This window comes from Hippocampus comes, unplaced genomic scaffold, assembly GCF_001891065.2.
Source record: "Hippocampus comes isolate QL1 unplaced genomic scaffold, H_comes_QL1_v1.1 scaffold57, whole genome shotgun sequence".
NCBI classification, from domain to species: Eukaryota; Metazoa; Chordata; class Actinopteri; order Syngnathiformes; family Syngnathidae; genus Hippocampus; species Hippocampus comes.
The window spans coordinates 1,664,105-1,680,339 of record NW_017805039.1 but is presented as its reverse complement, the minus strand read 5'-3'; the positions used below and the strand labels follow the sequence as shown (position 1 = coordinate 1,680,339).

Here is a 16,235-nt window from a genome sequence, read left to right as displayed (position 1 = left end):
CTCCACCAAGCGGGAGAAAAAAAAGAAAGGGGGGGGGGGGGGGACAGGGACTGAGCGAAAGAGAAACACATCCAGGGAAATTGCTTTTGGCAGGCGAATGTGCTTTACCACACTTTTGAGCTATGATAATATTCAAAATGATCAGCGCTGACATCTTGAAGGTGCTGTGGTTACTGTTGATGTGCAACATCAGCTAATGGGATGACAATCTCACTAAGCGGCCCAACTGGTGTTTTTGCCTTTTTTGAATTGCGTTGAAGGGAAGGTAGCTTTGGGTCTTTGAGTGAATTTATCCAATTGATGAATAAAACAGCAACACACATGCGATCATGCCCCCAATGCTTTGACAGTGTTCCCTTGCTAGATCGCGAGTCGTTATTTCATTTGGAACATATCTGCTTAATTGTAACGTTTCATCGTTCAACAATATTTAATATTCTAGAATTTTAATGATAGTTCTGATTTAGATGGGCGGGGGGTTTGTATTCAATTTGGTGTATAGATCATCTCTTGTCATATTTTTACAATGTCATGAACGCATTGTCAGAATACGTGCAATCTGTTTGTTTCAATTGAAATCCTTATGTCGGATATTCAATTCATATCTGGCTTTTCAACCAGAAGCACAAAAAAAGTGACCTGTGTTCTGTGTGCAAAATGATGGATGACGGCGAAGCCAATGTATCGTATCCACTTTCCAAGTGTCCATTGTGAGATTCCTCCGCTGTCAACATATTTCCCCAGACCTATTCAGTATGCATGAAACTGGACAGCTTTTTAGCTGGCCTGCTACTGGTCTGTGGCACAGACAGCAGATGGGAGTAACTTGGGGCTTTCCAACGAGGCCAAGCGGAATGAATCCCAAGAGTTTTTGGGGGGTGGGGGGGGGGTGGGGGGTTGCATTTCTGTCGTAGGGTATTTATAGCAGGCCGTGCATGGTATCAATTTGTCATGTTTCACCTTCAACAAAACGGTATGGATGGGACCTTCCCTCATTATGCCGTGGAGGTCCTTACTGGGAGTTGGAGCTCAGAGGAAGAACTGGGTCAGGGAAAGAATAGGAACACCAAGGTTGGGTTGGATTTGTGATTCCTTCATCCGCGGTTCAACTAACTGTGCACCTTTCTGACTCCCAAGATAAGGCCAAGTGGCACCACCCAACTGTCAAATGAGAGGCAAGAGATTGTGTTTGTGAAAAACTCTTCGTTGGGAAAAGGGATCACTCATTTCATTTTCATTGTGCGTGACTTTGCCCTGATGCCGTGTGTAATTTTGCCCACACAGAGAGCTGTTCATCCGCAGCCGTTGGGAAAGTCAACTGAAACAACATTGTGTGGGTTAGATAAGATACACTTGAAGTGATTTTGCTCTGCCGGTCTCATATTCTTTGTGCGCCTGTGAGGTGAGAAAGAGACATGCAGAGCAGAGATACCTTTGGATGAGGCAAAATCATGCAAAGCCAAAGTCGTCTGATTGCTAACCCTTTTCATTTAGAAATTCAGACTGCTGGTGAATGCAGCTTCACGGATTATTTTGCTGATTTGTGAGTTTCATGTCAACGTTGGTCACTGAAAGACTATGTAGTGGGCCCTTTATACTTTGGAAGTGTCGAAAACATCATGGGCTTGAGTGGCACGAGATTGGATACCACTCAAGCTCACTGTTTATCCAAAGCTGCATATGAAAGCGGGAGAGGGTAACCTGGAGGAATATGGATCATCTTTCTTCAGGTTTCCTCCAAGTGTATATTGGGTGTCACCAACACCAAGACTGTCGCCCACCCCAATCAGAACCCCTAACTGGATGCAGGAGTAAAATCTCTTCAGAAACCCACGGATGCCGGATCCAGGTAAAGCGATGCAGCTGTTCTCAGAAGAGCCACGAGGTAGCTTACTGCAGCCGTCGCGAACACATATGCTCAAACAGCCAACTGTCATTTCACCACAGATGATCCTTGAAGAATGTGGAGGACCATCAAGTGCATCATAAATTTCACTACCAGAGGTGCGCACCGCTCCAAGGGACAAGCACTCCCCACTGAACTAAAAAACCTCTTTGATGTTTATCTCACCTCTGACAGCTATAGAAGAAGCTCTGCTACGACAGATGAGATGCACCTCGCAGTTATTTAGGCTGATGTGAGGCGATCCCTGCACGGGATTAACCCACTCCAGACTCCTGGCCCAAACAACATCCCAGGGCAGCTCTAAGGGACTGCACTTTTTCAGCTTGCGGTGGTGTTAACACACATTCAACACCTCCGTCTATCAGTTGGTTGTCCCTACATGCATGTAATAATGGAGGGCGGCATGTCCTCCATTATTACAGTTCCCAAAGTGACAATCAAGTGGCAATCGGTTTGAGGGCCATAGATTGATCGATCCCCGGCTACACAGCTGCGGTGTCCTTGAGCAAGACACCCGTACCAAGCTCAGCTTCAGAAAACGGAATTTGTCGTTACCTCTTGCCTGAGCGACAGTGATGTCATTTCAGTTGACAGAGAGTGGCAAAATGGCCGCCTCCGTGAGATGACTAAAAACAAGTGGATTTTGCTGCTCATATTCCACAAAGTAGTGCAGGTGCATCGGACATACTACTGTATAGAAACGTTTTGTCTTGACTTCCCCTTGAACTAAAAGTAACACTGTATTGCTATAATTTGGTGCTACTGGCTGAGACACTTTGTGTGCTAGCTCCATGTGTGGCCTCTGAGAGTTTTGCGAATGTTAGAGGTGCACACTCTACCCCGTTGCAGCATTTCCCGGGGGTGTAGTCAGGGTTATATTCATGATCTGAACAAGGCATGGGGATGATGAATGGGCTCCACTTGCTCTGCTTCACATGGACATACACAGAAGGAAACCCATGCCTATATAGTCCTCCTTTGGAGGACAATGCATTGACCTACATCCATTCCAGTAGATGCACTGTAGCGTTACTTGACCCTCCAACAAAATCTAAAAATAATAGACTTTTGCTGACTGTTTTCCAGGGTGTGCATACAGCATTTGAATTTGGGTGCATAAGACACCCAGTGGAGTGAGCGTGAGTGCGAATGCTCTTCTGGTTGTCAACGATAGCGCCAAGTAACAATTGCCACATTGTTATGTTAACGACGAAAATATAGGGAGCACCATCCTGAGAAAAGCACACATCGGTGCTTTCCCGGAAGCTTAACTTAGCTTTCTTTAAAGCAGCGTTCTAATGTATGTTCTTATTTTAATACACACAGATTTTGCTGTCAGGATTTGTTGGCTTAAGGAGGTAAAGTCTGACGCCGGGTGACTGAATTAACATACGCTAAGTGAGAAAACATCTTCAGAATGATTAAGAGAACCACAGAGCGCTTTGTTTAATGAGTCAGAGTGCTGTAGTTTGGATGAGACTATTTTGATCTACATGCGCTTTTAAATAAAATACATACATTAGCCTGCGCGGACCCTTTGGGTACTTTATCCACTCTAATGAGCCTCCGTGACTTGTTTCTGTACACAAGTCGACACAGGCGGTACATGAACACATGGCCAATTAGTATAATGCATGAAGCTAACCGCTCACTTGTCTCCAAGACCGATGCCTCGGAACGGCAGGAGATTGCGCAGGGGATGCAAGGAGGACGGCTTGACGATGGCCGTTAAATAGCGCACCCCCAGTGCCATTCATTGTAAAGGCAGGGGATGATCAGATATATTAGTGAGATCTTCTGGTCATAAAGTACCACGAAATTTGGTGGTGTATCTATTCATACAAACGTCTTGCTTAAAAGGACACAACCGTTGCGCATTATTGAACAACCTTTTCAAAGTTTTACTAAATGTCATTTCAAGCATTTCTACTGGTAATGATCAGTTGCATTTGCTTCACTCTCCTCTTCATCCACAGGTCTCCCTCCTCTAAATCTCCCCAAGAAGGACTTTGAAAGTGAGAAAAGAGGGAGCATGTTGCTGCTCAGTGGTATGGAGTGACCTCATCTCTTTGTTCTTACATGATGTGAAACCTGCAATGTGTTAGCTTCATCATCTGATGCGGGTTGTCCTTCCCTCTCCTTGTATGTCCCAGTGGGAGATTGTTTCAAAATAGGTTTTCATTTTCCGTTCCTATATTCTTTGATGTTCATCTTTAGCACAAATTGAGTTTTTAAAAGGGAACGTGTACCCCTCATTATAAAATGGAGGGATGGTTGTTACAGTGTCATATTACTTCCTGTGTCTTGCCATGTGTTACCCTAAGTTTACATTTATTTACTTTTACCACAACTTGTAAAATTCCAAAGTACAGTATTCTACTTGAAAGCACACAACGGTAAAACATACAAGACCGTGTTTTTTTTCTTTTTTAGCTGCACACAACAATCCTCAGAGCCAACTAAAAGATAAAGTAGAACAGCCCAAAATAGTCTGCAAAGCAAATTTTTGAAATTTACTCTTGGTAATTACAATAAATGCTTTGGGGTCCATTCTTGTCAACATATGAGTCAGTGTTTAAAATGGGTCCCTGCAGCCAAGTGAAAGTGAATATAAAGCATCTGAAATGCGCATCACGTTTAGGCTAAAAGAGACATTTTACACAAAAATGACTTTTTAATGGCTTGTGTATAAGTAGTCGTGTCTCCGCAGTGTGTAGCCACCAATCAAGTGTTTAAATTAAACAACCAAGAAAGTCTTTTGTTATCTGCACATTCCTTATCTGAAAAGGTGTCTTTGTGCTAGCCTGGTCTCCACTTCAGCTTGACTATTACATAAGAGTGAGGCTAATTTACATAACTGCTTTCCACACCAAATTTCTCCTTCTCAACTGCCGTGCATTATAATTATAATGACAAATAATTAGTACGGTAACTGTATAATGATTGGGGTATTTGGACAAAAGCATTTATTAAGACACGAAGGAACTGTTTTTTAAAAAAGTTGAACATAAGGACAGGGCACAATGAGAGAAAATTGTTCCACATCTGTTTGGTTTTTTTTTTCCCCCCATTTCCATGATTTCTTCAGGGCTTTTTCCCATCCAGACAATGTCTCTCCATTCTGCCTCTGTTGAGATTCGCATCATTACAGTTAAACGGCTCCCATGGTGTTAAACAGCATCTATCTGCCTAGGACAATGTTGTTTTGAGTGTATTTTTTTTTTTTGTCTTTGGTGACAACAAGAATTTGTAGTCATAGATAGGTATAGCGATTTTCCGCTGATGTGATATAACAGATGCCACTGTTTTTTTTTTTTTAGCTGTGTTTAGTCCTAATTTGTCAAAACTATTAGTGGATCCTACTAAAGCAGTTGAAACACAAATTTGATGCCATTTTATTGTTCCACTCCCGCTGACTGTCTATCCATAATCTAACTCTGGTGCCGTTAGATTTTTGATTGGATGAAGGAGTCGGGTGGAGGAAGCAGAGCGAGAGAGATTGTGATGGCAAAATCCTTTTGCTTTTGCTTTCGCGGCACTGACATTTGGTTGAGCACACAGCTACCGGTAGTTGAATGTTTTTTTTTTTGTTTTGTTTTGTTTTCGGTATTTAAGTCAGACAATAAGCATTAGTTTAGCGAGGTGGAAAAATAATTAAAAGTGTTAGAATCACAGACATTTCTGCGGGTAGTGCTAACATGGCATTACGGGTGTTGCCTTTCGCGTTAACTGCGGCGCCAGCTAGCCAGTCGGGGAGCCTCAATTTAAGTAGCCTGGCCTATCCCGGTGCTTGTGAAGTCTCTCACCCAGATGTGGAAATAAATGTGACGTTCCTGACTTACAGACCGATTGGCTAGCACTACATGAGCCACCCCTCGCTTTGACGTGCCCTCTGGGGAAAAAAGAATGCTAGCTAGATAGTCACTTCCCATTAAGTCCTTTGCCTGCCTTCCGAAAATTAAAGGGGATGCCAGTATAAACATTGGAGGGGACCTTGGAATGACTGCCATCAGGAGATTAAATATTCTGAGGATGAGAACAGAGATTTTTTTTTTTGGTCCAAAAAAAAAAAAGAGTCAACAATAAATCAAGTTAAAAGCAGATAATGTTAATTTGTACGGGTTCTCATTTATCACACTAAGTCAGGGGTGGGCAAACGTTTGTGCTCAAGGTTTATGTTTGATTTTTAAAATAGGCAGAAGGGCTATTTGTTAAAAAGGAAAAACAAAGAACACGCATGTAATGTCATCTCCTCGTCATGCCACATGACACAAAATGGCGCTTGTGGGAACGGGACTTGTTTTCAACACCAAACCAAGCTAACACTTCTGATCTATATCAGTGATTCCTAAACCTTTTTCCGCCACGTACTGGTTCATACAAGTGCATACCTTTTGCAGACCGGCAACCATTCACTGACGGGCGGGAAGTGGTTTGGTTGTCGGGACTCTTGTCAAATAAAATGCTCCAACACCAAACACAACTCCAGCTGTTTATTCTTATGTACCTTTTTGAGCAGCCCTGTAACAAGAACGACAACAGGGGTGTCAAACGTTTTTTGACACGTTTTTTTGTGCATGTTATCTTGACCTCCTTGCTGTTATGCAATATTTTAGTCTATTACGGAACAATATTTCACTTCAATTTTTAATAGGATTATCTAGTGGGACCACTGAGGTTTGTATACCAGGATGTTGGTTCACATTTATTCCCCCAGAATTAAAGAAACAATTTAACACAAGTAGAAACGATCTGTTCAAGGGTCAAGCTGGAACAACTGTTTCTCTTACTCATGATTAAAAGTCAATCGATTGTTGGTAAATTACTCATCGGATCCATTAACATCTTTTGTTCACATTCACAGGTTTAATTGCTTGTGGCAGGATGGAGAGAAAAAAACAAATTTCCAACAGCTGATCAGCCTATATTCTTCTGTGGGTGTAATGAAAGGCGTATGACCAGAGAGAGTGATACAATGAGCGCGAGACAGGAAGGTAAGTGTTAACTGCGCTGCCAATATGTCTTTCTGCTCGGCATTGTGCCGCGCTGTGTGCTAGCGGTAATCAATGTTTGGCACCGGTTATTTTTGGAGTCGCATCCTGGCATAAGGATAGTGCAAGGTCAAAAGCACAATGTACACGAGGTTACAGCAGTTACTGTACATGCTGACAAACCGATTGATTGGCATAAACTGATGGTTCTTTGTGGCATTTTAACATGCAGATGTGCTTCAGAATGCACAACCCCAATACTGTCGCTATTTGTACGCGGAGTTTTGTGAATAGGATATGCATATATGCCGAATTGAAAAGTGTAGGAAGAGAAAATACTTTTGTTGTCTCTCTCACTCTGGGCTTTGCTTGTTGTCCATCATCAGTCTTCATGGTAACAAAAGCCTTACTCACCATTGCCCTGGCAGTATACAGGATGAGGCAGTCAACGGCTGCGCTTCCAAACAGCTAATTTCAGTGAGGTAAGAAATATGAGGTGTGACCTGTGCTATAAGAATTGGCCCTTGGGGTTGCAGTATTTGATGAAAATGTGCCACCGATATGCTTATTGCATCAAAACACATGGGAGTTAAGGCAGCCGTTTTAGTCATCTCTTCTGCTATTTTTTTAATACATCAAATATATTTCTTAAATGTTTTCTCCAATTAAAAAAAAAAAAAAACTGACTAAACCGAGGCAACATATTTGTGTTCCACACAGAAATCTTTCCGAGATGCCTAGGTTGTTTTTGGGTGTCTTTCCCGACCTTACGTAACAGATCTTGTCACAGAGCAAAAAAAAAAAAAAACTGACTAAACCGAGGCAACATATTTGTGTTCCACACAGAAATCTTTCCGAGATGCCTAGGTTGTTTTTGGGTGTCTTTCCCGACCTTACGTAACAGATCTTGTCACAGAGCGTCAGCTTCAGCACAGCGGCATCAAGAGTCTCGTTACTACCGACCCCATTTAATGGCGCCTGCGACACTCTCAACCAATCGAAATTCCTTTGGAAATTCCTCGTAAATGATGACAGGTGACATCAGTGAGTCACCGTAGGCCTTGTTAATATTATCCAGCATGTAATTGTGCCTAAAAATAATAATAATACCCCCCCAGGTCATGGGTAACAGATTTCTTTTTCAGATCACAATTAGGAAGAGCAACATAAATCAATTGAAATGCAATTTTTTCCCTTTATCATGATATATGATTACTTGAGAGAAAGAGTTAAGCAGGCTCAATCACAATCTTACTAGGATGATTGCACGATGCCTCTGACAGAAGGGCAGCACAAGCAGGAAATTAGACAGATTCATCAAAGAACACAATGAGCATTATCAAACATTGATTCATTCTATCTGAAATGAAATATCGAAGCCACGTACAAAACAAAATAGCTGTAATTCTTCTTCCTGAGCAATGTTTGCATTGCAATTTGTTGCTAGGCGGAGTTTGGGGTGCTTAGTCATAACTGCCACATATGCTATAAAAAATAATGACTCCCCCACGGTCTTCTTCTCCTTGTTCTAATAATACCATCTATTAATGAATCCATCATTGTCTCTATTGTCATTGTAATAAAACAACAAAATTGAAGTGCATAATAAATAAAATCCACAGCATAATAAAATCGGAAAAGCCAAAACAAAATAAAATACCCTCACTATATACATTCATAAACCACCCAGTAAATCCATAAAACCCACAAGTTACCTAATGTATCCTGAATTTAATACAGAGATGCTATTTGCCAAGAAACTATTTCTGAATCTGTTTCTTCTTGATTTCAGAATTCGGTAACATCTGCTTGATGGTAGAAGTTCAAATAGTCCGGGGTGGGAGGGGTATATTATATGATATATATGTATTTTTTTATTTGGAATGCCTTCCTGTCTGCTATTGTACCTCTTGCAAACCAAACACACATGCAGTAAGTCAGGATGCTCTCGATGGAGCAACGATAAAAGGCAACCAGTAGTTTTTGGAGCAGATTGTTATTCCTGAGGACCCTCAACAACAACGGTTGTTGTGTTTGTGCTCCAGGTCAGGTTGTCTGTACACCCAAGAAGCCAACTTGAAATACCCTCTCCACAGCGTCCCCACAGATGAGCAGTGGCTTGAATGTCTGTCTTTTATGCACTCCACAATAATCCCCTTTTTTGAGGGGGTTCTGTTCAAGTTGTTCACACCACACTGAGAGTTGCTCCACCTCATCAAGATATGCTGTTTCACTCCGACCCCTACACCCCCAAGAGATGAGCGCCGTCGCAGTGCTATTGTCTGCAAATTTTATAATGCTGTTGTGGTGGATGGGGGGCGGGTCGCGGGGGGTTATGAATTTAGGGGGTGAAAAGTAGGGGACTTAATACACAGCCCTGGGGGGCAGAAGGTGCTGACCAGGCCTGACAGTGTATTCTTTTACATTGTACCCTTGACCTATTTTGATGAATGATGAATAAAAACTACCAGTGCTGCAAGTGTACTAATGTGAAAGCTAATCAGCATTCATCAACACTGACATTCAAAATGGGTGTTTGTGTCTATAATTATTGGCTAAGTGACAAAATGTTCCTCTAGTCCAACGGGAATTTGGCAGCTGTCGGTCTCTTGGAGTGGAAAGCTGCTTGGATGAAGTATTAAACTCACATCATCCATCATTTATTCATCCACCTGTATTGCTGAGCGGCTTGCTTGTTGCCCATTTATAGCTTGTAAACGCCATTCCTCACAAGCAGCCCTGTCAGCAAGCAAGATTTATTTCTGTGTTCACCTGCTAATTCCAAAGTATCACTTGTTCACCGGGTGACGGCTGCCACATGAACGGCGAGTGGAGGAAAACAAACAAAAAAAAAAAGTGATGTAAATAATGGAGGCCAGGCAGCAGCTCGCACAAAGGAAAAAGTAGAGTGTGTGTTTGTGAGAGCGATGGATGACGAAGCTCTGAGCAAATGCATCAACACATTGTCGTACTGCATCAAAATAACATTATCATACCGCTCCCGACAAACTGCGGGCCTGACACATCCACCAACACGCACATAATTTAAAGAATTGTGGCAAGTCAGCTTTTGCTGCCCACCTGGATTTTCATGCAAGTCACTGCGAGGTGAAATGTTATTTGTGCCGTAATATAAAAATACCCCCTTGCTGACTTCTACTAAAGTCTAAGCCTTTGTTCATTTTGCGGGAGTTAACTTTTTTTTTTTCGCTTTTCTTAGAGCAATTTCAAAAGTGCTCATACTGTTTTTTCCGTGCACTTCTAAAAGCAATGAAAATGTTTTATAATCTCCATTCACTACCAGAAATGTCCTCCACACGTGGATCCCCCCCCCCATTCGCTAATGGCTTACTGATCTCCCTTACTTTGTTTTAATACAAGGATTTCAAGGTTGCCATGACACAAACAGACGTCATGACAGATCATCAATGTCACTTGGCTGGAAAATTATAAACACTTTCTATGGCAGCGACCTAAAGTGACAGGCAGAACAAAAAAATGCTCTTCCATTAGACAAAAGAAGATGAAAGGCTCTATTTCCCTACACAGCGCATCCGCACCGTTGAACAAATGCGCAGGGTAAGCATTTGCTCTAACAAGATGGATTTCAGATATAAATATGTCAACAGCAGGCATCAAACATCAATCACCGTATTATATTTTTTAAGTCATCCCACTACACAGCACAACTGTAAGGGGGGTGGGCACACAAAGGGTCAAGGGGTGATTGACGGTCTCGAAACACTCAATTCATCTGCGATAGATTCTTGGCTATGATTTCAGTCGGCTGTGAACACTCCCACCGCAGTGCAGCCCTCCTTCTCGCAGATCCGCCAACCTGTGCTTATCTACAAACTGCTTGGACCTAACGTAAATCAGCACAGAAATTTGCCATGCACCACACAGGATTTATGAAAGTAGAGTTTTGAGCCAATGACTGAAAGAATCCATCCAAGGAAAAAGATTTCCTGATCCGGCACCAATTTGTTGGTGTGGTGACGGTGTCGTCCACACAGCGTGCCGGGGGAAGCACAGTTGCTTTGTCTCATGGAAATATCTGATTTGCTTTGAAGAGTGACGGCGCAGTCGGATATAAATAGTTCGCCCCTAAAAGCGAAGAAACACTATCAACAATTGATTTGCTGTCGGCACACGTTAGTGCTCTGTGTCACGTGTCACTCGGCTCCTGCAAAACACAAGTGAGCATAGCGGACTCCAAACTCAGTCTCTGGGGACCGCCTCTGACAGTTGTGTTATTTGTCACATGAGTTTTTTCTTTCTAGTTGAACAGTGCCATGGATTCCCGACTATGCGCTAACACCGGATGTAATTATGATTACAATTATAAAATGCCATTAATTTGTTTCAGCCACCCCAGCTCACAATTTAGAGGGAGCAGCCCATTAATCCCCAAATCAATGGCAGAGCTACATTGTAGCCAAAGACACAAACACTACGGCAAGCAGGCAACATGGCCGAGAAGTCATCGTTTATCATGCTATCCACAGTCATTGCTTCAAGAAATAAAATGCGAACATATACAGAACCTTGCTCAACACTTGATCCTGTTCGTGTTATGAGCGTTTCAAAATGTGAGGGCTGATTCGTTTGTGCCAGTCCAGCCCTGCCTCCGTGAGGATTGTTTTTGTCTGTCAACATGTGTTGCAAGTCCCACTGAACATATTGTGTTGTCATAGTGACGTGCCAGCCAGCGAGGCTTAGGAAACATGCATCGGCCTTTATTACGGTCGCCACCGGTGTCGACGATGTGACATGAGAGTTGATTTGTTCGTTTGTGCGAGCGCATCCGTATGCGTTTGTGTGAGCGTGTGGGAAGGAGTGAAAGAATGAGTTCTGTTAGTGGTTAGCCATGCTCGGATAAAACAAATCAACCTCATCAAGGCTCCTAATACTGATAAAATTGAAACAAGCTGTGAGACAGGGTGGGGAAGTCACGAATAACACATATTCAACATCAAACGCACACGCTTATTATTTACGACTTAACTGCAAAGGACTGAAAATCCCAATTTTAAGTAGGCAATTAAATGCACCGTCATGCATGAGATGGTCATCTTTCTTGTCTGACATGATAATACAATGGAAGCTCTCATTTAATTCTTTGATTTAATTCTGTGGTTGTTTTTCTGGAGAAACAGCTCACATATTAGAGGTAAGACTTCAGCAGATAATATTTAGTTGTGTTTCATGCTATGACTTGTTTTGATGTGTTCCATAGCTTGTCTTCCTCCTTAGGGTTTTGTTCACACCTGTTCTCATCAACTCTGTCACTTGTGTCGACCAATCAGCTCTCTCCAGCCAGTCATGTGTTGTCCAGTTGTGTCTTGTTTCCATTCATTTCCTGGTTTTTGGCAGTCTGGCTTCTTGCATGCCACGTTCTTGGAGTAATGTCTTGTTTTCATTTGTGGTGAGTTTGCTTGTTTCTGTATTTTAATGGGCTTTCCGTGGCTTTAGTGTTCAGAATAATCCAGGTGCTTTGATTGCCTTTTTGTTTTGTTGAAAACTAATCCTTTGTTTGAGAATACCTTTTGGGTCCATCTATTGCCTCCAACACCACAAAAATCCTCAGATGCTGACATTTTGCCCGGTTCACCTGTTTTCTGAGTTTGGTCATGTGACTTTTGCAAGATGAGCCATGACTGGTTATTACCTGAGCATCTGTGATGTCATTTTCAGTTGACAGCAAGAGGCAAAATGGCCAGGACTCCTGTTTTCTGAGTTTGGTCATGTGACTTTTGCAAGTTGAGCCATGACTGGTCGTTACATGAGCCCTGAGCATCTGTGATGTAATTTTCAGTTGACAGCAAGAAGCAAAATGGCCAGGCCCTGAGATGGAGAAGAGCCTGGTGTTCTTCCACAAGTCCCGATATGCGGCTGCCATAGATGTATAGATGAGCAAAGATACATTATTTGGATTAAATATAACTTCAGAAAGGAAGGCCAGAGACAATGGGACCCCCAACCCTCAGAATTTCCACAGATATGCTAGCCACCGGTTCACAGTGCTGCCCCTTCAACATCATATTAATATTCCAAAAGTTTGAAAGCAATAGCTTGTGGAAAAGTTCTTTAATGACAAATGGCATTTCACTCCCAGAGCCCGCTGAAGGGTCACCGCCACGCATGCCGAGAGGTTGTGACATCGCGGCGCTGAGCCGCCGTGCGCGGAGCGGAGGGTGACACAGTTCCTGCTCTGATTGTCTCATTCTGTCAGGTAAGAAAGACCACCGAAGAACATTATGCCGCACTGTGATGACTCATTTTGTCATTGGGATTTAGCATAATCGTGTTGACAACCATTGGCAGTTATACGGTCATTGTCGTGAGCGCAAATGTAGGTCAATCAGCAGCATATATCTTTTTTTTTTTTTTTTTTTTTGCCTGAACATGTTGTGAGTGTGACCTTTGGTGCCAGGATGCGTGTCCGCAGGCGCTATGTGCCACAAGCTCACTGACAGCCACGTGCGTGGGAGTGCGTGTGTGTTTGTGTGAGTTGCTGTCTGTACAGATCTCACATCAATGCCAGGGGAAGAATAATGGAGTCAGCAAGACATATTTGTTTGTTTTACACAGCTCTCCTGCATACTGTAGAAACGGGAGAAGCAAAGGAAGAGTGCAAGGATGCGAGCGTAATTTTTGCCTTGACTTTCTTGAAATGGAAAAACAAGAAATGGATGGATAGAGTAGTAGAATTTATATTAACAGGACAGTAATTTATATTTACCTTTATGTTCGTTGTTTCATATGAAACAAATTTAGGCTATGTTCACACACACTGCAGCCCAATTGCGATTTTTTTTTTCCCTCCTTTCCCCACCTATATGTGACATGCATGTTTTGCAGGCTTTACATCAATTTTTGGCTCCTGCAGTGTAATCAGTGAGCTAATGGAGCAATTTATGGTGCGGCAGCACGGATTGATGCACCTGCAACACGAGGCCGCAGATGTTTCACTTGTCTGTCAAATTTCTAGTTTAAGGGTGAAATGTCTTCATCTTCCTCCAGCTGAGGAATGCACAAGAGCCATAGATTGGGATTTCATGAAATGCTATCATTTAACAAAAAAAAAACAGCCACAGGCTGTACAAGAAAGCAACCGGCCATGCATCCAATTTGTCGTGCTCATTCGCGTATTTGAATATTTCTCAGCTAGCTTTGGGTGAGAGCCAGGGTGAACCCTGGACCAGTGGTGAACTGTCAGGGCCAGCAAGGCATTGCACGTTGGATTTCTGGCGCTCCTAAAGTTCATTCGAAAATTGAAGCTTCACACGGTCCCTTTTATCACTGCCAGACTTGAATGTGTTTGGTTATTCTTCAATGTGTGCGCCACCTGTGATGACAAACAACAAAATGTTATTCATGAGCTATTTATATTCATCATGTTTGAAAGTTACACGGCATCAATACTCCCTCTAATTTTCCATGCGTCTGAGCATTGATACAAACTCCCTGAGCATTCCTCGGATCACGGTGCCTCCTATCAGCCACGCACACGGTGGCCAAACCAGTATCACACCGGTCAACCTTAATATTACTGTCGAGAAAGCATGTAAGACCCAAGACTAGAGGTAAAATTAACCTAGTGGGCATTTTCAGTTATACGAGACATACGCTGATACGTGTAAAATGTACACTTTAAAAAAAATTCTTCCCGCCCCCATCAATCAAGTGCGCCAAATAAGCTTTTCAATTTCTTTGTAAGAGGTGAATATGGAAATGCAAAATGCCAATACTCAGCTCAGTTTTTTTTTTAATGCGCTATATACATTTGCTGTGTGCCGTGCAATTGCACACACGCATCTTTGAGGGAATATTACACACCACAGTGCCATCTGATAATCCCAGCACAATATGGTTCCACAAGATGGTAGGTGATCAGGCAAACAAACAGAATTAGCCCGAGCGCGGTATCGCCGGCATTAATTATTCAAGAAAGCCAAATGTCAGAGCAGGCGCATTCGAAGAGACAGATTACTTCTGAACATTTTTTTTTGTTTGTTTGACTGGATGTGTGATAAACCGACTGGGAGGCAGTAAGCGTAGGTGAGGCATCGTCTACATACAACCACTAATAAATTTTTACACAGCGATGGCGTGAGTCATCGCTGCAGCGAGCATCACATAACTAAGATACGTGAGAGAAAAGTTGACAAACTGTTTCAGCGGTGTTGTACGGTGGTACCTCTACTTACGAAATCAATTAGTTCTGGGGGAAAATTTCTTCACTAGAAAATGTAAGTAGAGACGCGTTTTCCATGTAAATGCCCTAATCCGTTCCAAGCCCGCCCAAAATTCAGCCATAAATGTTTCCTAATGCATCAAAATCTGTTACAATTAGATTATTGCACAATAAATGAGAGTTGTGAATCATGTAAAAAAACAAAGAATCGAGTAAACCTCCCCGTTAGACAAATACAGCAGCATGAACACAGTTGGCTGACTGCAATGGTCTTCCTCATTTACACTGAAGTGACTCCAATCGTGTCTTCGGGCAGCACCGATGACTTTGTTGCTCTATGTTGGTTATTAGAGTCCATGTCCACTGAGCCGATAACAATCGCTTGATACATCAACAAGGTAAAAAGGTGCTTCATATTCACTGTCTTCACAAGACCTCCCAAGGGGCATATTCTGACACTGCGTAGCCTCCACCAGGTTTCCGTAATTGGGCCAAATGAGGCGATAGGGCCCCCTAAAACAAAGATAAAGCCTTAACAATGGCTCGGGGAACATTTTGTTTTGACACTTTCCTAACTGTGGTTCCTGCAAACAGGGATTCTCTTGATAGCTTTAATGTGTCACTTTTCTTTTTGCCCGTACCCAACTTTAAGTCCAGTTTGTTTCATCTCGCTACCGCCACTACTTAGAATCGCTGGTGTGTAAAATTGGCTACTGTAGATTTGAAAGAAAGACATTCGCCCTGCGTGGTGCACCTAATTTATCCTGCTTTTCTCGACTCGATTCGCCTTTCAGTCGCAGTGTTTTCCTCGCAGCGCACGGTGAAAGTTTTTGTTTGAGAAAGAAGCAATCTGTTTTAGTCCATTAACAGTCTGGGCCATATCGCTCACGCCATCATCAAGAGGTTGCCCTCTTTTGCCCTGCCTCAGTTGCAATGACAGGAAGTAGTTAGCCTCGAGGCTGCTGCGCACCGAGAGACACGACCCGGTGCGAATGGACTGCTTTGTAAGTGTGCTGCGCCTCATTTTCATGAGTTGTGGACGATTGCCATTTAAAGTTTGAATCGCAGATGAAAGATGTTGCCGTGTTTTATGACATGATCTTTCGCGGCAAAAAAAAAATCACCTTTGTGGGCACAA

General features: G+C 42.7%; 1 long non-coding RNA gene across 1 annotated transcript in view; it reads left to right on the top strand.

The window, feature by feature from the left end:
* LOC109512493 (uncharacterized) overlaps window positions 1-6,894 on the top strand; it is a 30,199-nt gene extending 23,305 nt beyond the window's left edge. Inside the window, exons 3-4 of the long non-coding RNA XR_002167544.1 lie at window positions 3,883-3,954; window positions 6,771-6,894. This is a non-coding gene — a long non-coding RNA (uncharacterized LOC109512493). The remainder of the gene's footprint in view (window positions 1-3,882; window positions 3,955-6,770) is intronic.
* Window positions 6,895-16,235: the final 9,341 nt, after the last annotated feature.